The sequence below is a fragment of the Notothenia rossii genome (genome assembly GCF_949606895.1).
Source record: "Notothenia rossii genome assembly, chromosome: 11".
NCBI classification, from domain to species: Eukaryota; Metazoa; Chordata; class Actinopteri; order Perciformes; family Nototheniidae; genus Notothenia; species Notothenia rossii.
Window position 1 is genome coordinate 26,861,794 of NC_136910.1, and position 7,011 is coordinate 26,868,804.

General features: G+C 37.8%; 1 long non-coding RNA gene across 1 annotated transcript; it reads left to right on the top strand.

The window, feature by feature from the left end:
- The first annotated feature begins 421 nt into the window (after positions 1-421).
- On the top strand, positions 422-6,714 carry LOC307023588. Its single transcript, XR_013803741.1, has 2 exons — positions 422-751; positions 848-6,714. It is a non-coding gene; the product is annotated as an uncharacterized lncRNA (long non-coding RNA).
- The last annotated feature ends 297 nt before the right edge of the window (positions 6,715-7,011 follow it).

The following is a 7,011-nucleotide window of genomic DNA, read 5'->3' on the forward strand; positions in this document are numbered from 1 at the left end:
AGCCATTCGACACACAAGAGCTCAAATCAATCGGTAAGAAGATGCCTGTTATGACAAAGATTCTTCACTAGTTAAACTAGGCAAAGTTAGATTTGTGTGTTTGATGGCAGCCGGCTGATCCTGAAAATAGCTGTGCATTTTAATGTTAAAACAACCCAAATTGATAAAATAATCACTCTAAAACCACGAGGCGTTGTTTTGTCACAAGCAGGGTGAGTTCACACTTTCTTTTGTTCCATTAACCCTGCATGCTATTAACCACGTGTGGGTGTTGAATTTTAAATATATAGTGTGTGGACATTGTACTTCGGATAGGTACCTTGCTGCTTTCACATGGGTGTCTCTTGTTACGTTAATAGTTATTTAGCCTATGACGTAAGGGTATATAGCCCATTTAACGATTTTTTGTTAAGATCTGGAGACATAGCGAATCGGTTAAGGGCCGAGTAAGTGAAAACCATGGGGCATAGTGAATCAACTAAGGGTTAAGACCGAAGTCAGTGCTTTAAAGAAAGTCCTTTTCAAGAAAGGCTTGGTTAAGGTCTAAGCCTTAATCAGTGGTTAAAACTGTTCTGTTTAAAAAAAGATATTGCGGGTGGGTTACGGTAATCGGAGTTACAGCAGCAGTGCAGTAATAAGATGACGGTCTATTATCAGTGGCTGATAGGTCTCCATATTAGTCCCAGTTTGGCGTGTCCAAATAGCAACAGTTAACCATAGTCGACTATAAAGTCAAATATTACGTGAACAGGTTTATAGCTAGTGCGTAAGGGTTCCTAACTTTAAGTGATGATATTAATAAGATAAAGCCCATAGTCGACTATAAAGTCAAATATTACGTGAACAGGTTTATAGCTAGTGCGTAAGGGTTCCTAACTTTAAGTGATGATATCAATAAGATAAAGCCCATTTTTTTCATAGTAAGCTAGATAGAAATGTTGTTATTTTAAACTAAGTGTTTTTTTGGCTTGGATTTCAGGGTTTATAATACCACACCAGTGGTTTACTTTGTTACGGTTCCTTTAAAGATCACCTCGCCATTGTTTAAACTCCCACCTGAGAGCCGCATGGACAAATCTCTTTGTCTACAGGTCAGAGTGCGAAATAATCGGGTGCCATCTTGTTTACACCCCACATGTGGAAAAACAAAGACAGGGCAATCGCCATTTCGTGAAATGCAAATTCAATTTGCTCCTTTTGCTTTGAATTTGCATTTACACAGAGCATCCACCAATTAGAAGTAGCAGAGTAGAACATTTAGCAGACTATTTTTGTAATTATGAGAAGGATACAGATTACAAGTGATGTTGTTCCCCCACACAGAAAACTATTGTGTCCACACAACTAGTGAGGTCAAGATGTGACGGAGCGACAGAGACTGGCCCAACATTTTCCAGCCAGTACATAGATAGACCCCGTCAGAAGACCGGGGCTGTGTTTAAAGGGGAACTTCATTTATTCTTAGCCAGAAGTGCAGTTTTTAATCAAACAATTATGTGATTTATGGAGTCAGATTACATTTTTCTCATAAACACAATTTTATAATCGGTCTGAAGTATCTGTTTTAAGGCATGAGCCGCAGATTAAATAACATAACACTGATGAAGAAGTTGTAGGGTTTTTACAACAGTTTCAAGAATCAGTCTTTATTTATTTATTCTTGAGTAACTTTACTGATTTATAGTGTAGTGCTTAAGGCAATATCTCATTATGAGTGAGGAGCACCAGCCCTTCATGCAGGTCACCCTCTGTGAGAATAGTTCATATTTTCCCTCCAGTTTGGAGACAGATTATTTTATCATATGTTAGTTCAGCAGTGTCAACCAATCCTCTAATCCTAGAGTTATTGAGACGCATTAGCGACACCAGGGGTATTGTTTTTCGCAGCAACGATGATGCATAATACCATGACAAAAGCCATTATTGAAACAAGTAAACTATTAGAAGTGCTAATGGGAAATGTTTTGTGAATATGCATTTATGCCATCAGAAAGCCATACATCATATGATATTTTTGTACGCCTTGTGGGTACACGGAGAAGTTATATTTATTTAATGCAACGTTATGGGTTTTACATGTCCTGTTCAGAATAGGGTAATCATTGCAATATTAATTGAGCACTTTATGCTCAAAGGAGGGAGTGTCATGATTATACAGATATGTTGATTTCAGTGACGTAGTTAATAAATAATAACATGTAGTCAACAATAGGTCATAAAACAACAAGAGGTATGCCAAAGCTTGGGCCTTCTCCAAGGAGGGAGTGGTCCAGTTTTAGATATTAGACAAATAGAAGTGGATGAATATGTCAGAACTCTGAGTAATATTATGCAAGTTTTGTCTACACAGGCTAGGAAAGCTACAGAGATACCAGACGAGACACCAGAAGAGACTCCTGTTCGGCCAGGTGATTGGGTGAGGGTGAAGGTTCACAAAAGACAGTGGGCTCATCCCCGGTGGACGGAAGCGTGAAAGGTTGTAACAAACTTCACACGCGCTCCGGTTTAAAGGTAAAGAAAAAGGAGCAAATTGACACCACCTCACACATTGTCACCCTTCACTGGCAACTTCTAGAACATTATTGGGAGTTCGGACTGATTTGGCAGAGCTGGAACAAAACAATAAATATAAATAAGATAAAGATAGAAACAGCTCAAAAGACAAATTGTCTATAGATTTTTATAGATTGTACATTAATGTGAAAACCTATTTTTTTGTTTTACATCTGAAAAAGAGTCCAATTTTTTGTATGTTATTTTTGGACTCATTATTTAAATTCTGTAACGGACACAACCAGGTTTAAAATAGAGATGATGACAAGAACAAAGCCAAACCAATTGTGGGGTCCCCTAGGGATAAGAGTCAGAATAGCATTGTTGATTGTGCTCATTACACTTGGCACCTTGTTGGTTGGATGGGGAGTACAATATCAAGTAAAACATGGAACCATTAGTTCACTCATAGGGAATGCCCACATCACTAACAAGACTCCAGCTGAGTTTCACAGACTTTCACTTATCCTCAGAGCCAAAAGATCAGCTGAGCAACAAGAGGAGGAGTTAGAAATACTCGTTCCCAAACAAGAGGCGGTTATAATCAAGATGATTCACCCCCCTATATGCAGTTCTTGTATCAAATGATGAGATGGGTTTAAGTGATCGGGATATGTAAGTGATGGGGATTTATAGATTAGGGGAATCACTAAATACACTGGATCCATGTTTTAGTCTGTACCAGAAACACCCCCTGTTAAGTTTATGAACAACCGACCGGTGACCTGAGTAGAATTATTGAAAATGATTATAGTTGAAACAGGCTACTAACCCAAAAGTATAGCTTTGTACGTACAAACTCTATGAACAACATTTCCTAGCAGACAGTGGCGACATTGCAGATATGTCCAGTCACCAAAGTTACTTATGTTCTAAATAACAGTGAGATTTAAAGTGATGGAGAAAATATGGAGACGTTCCTTTATAGTGTGTGAAATATGTGGTGCTTGAAGCAACTAGGTATTTAAATTTATGGAAGAAAGTGGTTTCCTGAAAGAGTTAATTGGAGTAAACATGTTACAGTGGGTGAAAACAATGTTTAGGGATATGGTACAATTATTAGAAAACATTAACTGGGCTTAGATGACATTTAACATCAAAGAAAGATAGTATGGTTAGGAAAATAGAGTGGGAAAGATTGGATTTATTTTACCTCAGTGTGTTAGAATTAACTATAGATAATGCGTCCCGAGATCTCTCTCTCTCTCTATCTCTCCGCCTGTCAGAACGCTACGACCCCAACTTCCAAGCAGACAAAAGACCTCACCACGGAAGACTCCTCCTCCTCCATCGAACAGACAGAGAAGCAGAGCTGAACCATCTCCACCTGAGGAATCCAGAACTACAGGTGACATAAAAAGGCACACTCTCATCGGTCCCCCACAGGACATGAAGTTCCAAGCTGAGCCACAAGATTTGGACACAAGAGCAGAGTGTGGGACATGAGAGCAGAATACGCCCTCCATGCAACAAAGTAGAGACTGTAAAGGAGGAGATGAAAAGCAAAGCAGATGGGACACTGAAGAGAGTTACAGCGGAAGGATCCAAGAGCGGATGGACTGAGGAGAAGGTGGACGGAGAAGAGGACAGGACGGAGGAGTTGGCATGGTCCGGCAGAATGTGAGGGGGTCGTGGCTTGACAACCAGAGGGGGAGAGAAGGAAAACGGGAGTGAGTTTACACATAAACACACTTATTCACCAACGAGAAATACGTAAAGAAAAAGGTTTATTAGCCATGAATTAATCAATTGGTGAATTTATAAAGAAAGAAAGAGGAAACTATTAAATAACCCTAAAAACACACTGAGGGTAGAACATATTATTCAATCCTTTCATCATATGAACAAATTATTCTTTAAGAGTTTTTTTATTCATGTGTGAATTTGGGTAAGATTTAATTTGTTACTTTATTTGTATGGAAAATGTTAAAGGTAGAGCTAGTACCAAGCCAAAGATAGTATTCCAATCTAGAGTATTGATTTCTCCATTGTAGCATGGTTATTACCTCAGGAGGGAAGATTAAGGTGGAAATAACATTTGTTTTTTGTCCAAGATGTAGAGTTTTAAAAAGACAAAAGAGAGATTGCACATGTTAATTTAAAAAAACTAATATAATTGGGAGTAATACATGGGGGGCCTTGGATCACTCATTGTGATGGTGCATATTTTACAACAAATATCGTTCAGGGAGAAGGGGTCGCTCGACCCACCCTGCAGATGTTTTAAATCTTACTTGCAGCTTCAGAGGGAGCGCACGGCACCAGAGTATGAGTTTTAAAAGACAAGCGCCACCAGCTCCTAAAGGTCATCCATTCAATCAGTGATGACCTGACTTTTAGAGATGTTATTTAAAGGAGAAACATATCTGCCATAGGTGTAAATTCCTGAATTGAACTGCAAACCATTAATGAAATGACTTCTGTTTTAAAGTTCTTGTTAAAGGAGGGAGTAATTATCACATGCTCTAGCACCCAAGGTTCTGTTAAAGGGGTTAGCATAGCTATTTAAGTAGACAAGAATTGAAAATAAATTAGTATAATGAGTTATTGATATTCCACTGGTTCTCACACCATTTCAGGGACTTTATCACTGCATTAGAACAGACCACCAGTAATGAGAAGGAACTTTTAAGTGATGAAACTCTACAACTGTTGTAACTGACCAAAATCTTCTCCCAGAAATGACTGTCTAGAATGCCGTACCCCAGAGTAGAACGTACCGATTGATCACGACGGCCCCTTCTAGAGAACATATTACTTTCATACCTTAAATGGTATGAAAGGAGGGAGGGTAAATTTCTCATGAGGAGATAATTACAAATGCTAGCAGAACAAGACGACCGACCCCCGTATTCAGATGTTGATGACAATGATGAGTTAGTTTAAATGATATGGATGTTCGGAGATGAGATTGATCAATGAATGTCCAGCTGATGTGATTCTTTACATTATGAAATCATGTGAAGAAGTGAGCAAAATAAAATGCTAAAATGGAGTGAATCCATTTCAATTTATTTTATACTATTCCAAGATAGTGTATTTTTATTTTCAATTTATTTTATACTATACCAAGATGGTCTATTTTATTTGACTTTACTATTTTATTGCTATTCTAAAATGGTTTATTTCTTTTCACTTTGTAAAAACAAGTGCCTTAACACTGAGCGTGGTATGAGAACGGTTTCTGTGAAAGGAGGGACGAAGAAATGTTCTGATACCAAGCCATTGCTGCTATTTTGAAGAATGATATTGAATGTAAACACTAGAAGTTATGCACAAGGGAAAACTTTTATGTTTGAACACAGACAAGAATTAATTTTGTATTTTTGTAAAGCCGGCTGTAAAACCATTCCATTTGATTGTATGTTTGTTAATGAGATATGTAATATGCAAATTTCAGATGAAGAACTCATTGATTTCAGTATTATACACACCTTTTAGGTGTGTAAGGAGGGACTGTTAGAAATTAAAATCAATGTTTTAATGGGGAAATGTAGTTTAAACATGCCGTCAGTTTTAATGCTCTTTTATACTGAAAAAACAGAAATTCTTGTGCACAAGCAGTTAAGCTTTTATTCTGAAAATCCTTCATCTCCGGTTAGCATTTAGCATGTGGCTAATATACGATTTCCTAAAGAGGTGAATTTAGTAGCGAAATGATATGGAGTGGTGCAGACCGAAGCCTACTGATTTAACACTACAACTATAGATGTCGAGATACTACCATGCTGAATATTAAATGAAGGTACAGTTTATTTGAATACATTATTGTTTACAGACGAGAGTATTATGTGACAACATCCGGAATGACCGGAAACCAAACGAGCCGAGAAGTATTGTTTAGAGTATTGATTACAGCGTTTAGAATGTGTTAAATGAAAAGTGATGAAAGAGAATATGAGGAGAAACGGCGTGTTAAGCATATATTGAATGTGAAAAGAACCTATCCTCTGTTTAAATGCAATAACGGACATTGGAGACGAGGTGAGCCGGCTGGCGGGGAGGAGCCAGCAGAGGATATATAAACAGCACCGGAGGAGAGATCCAGTCTCTTCTCTTCCCTATCGAGGAGAGCCAGATCACAGCTGTTTTTCTGCCGGAACAATATTCTGTCTGTAACACTACCGCGCCTTTTTTAATTAAAGTACCCAATTGAACTTTCACAGAGACTCCATTTAGTCTCCTATTTTAAAGCTTCTCTCCTGGTCGGGAGAATAACGAACACAGTTAACAATGACATGCAAAATATCTTGAAGCCCTACAACCACAAAAAAAAAAGGTACAAGTATATTGTGTTGAAAATATCGCAAAAAGTCGTAATAATGTATCAGTTGCGTGTTGTATTTTGCTAAAAATCACTATGTAGTTTTTCAAAAATATAATGGAAAAAGGAGAGACCAAAAGAAAATATCACAGTATGTTGAAAAAATATGAAAAAAGTAACGTTGTGTTAAAATA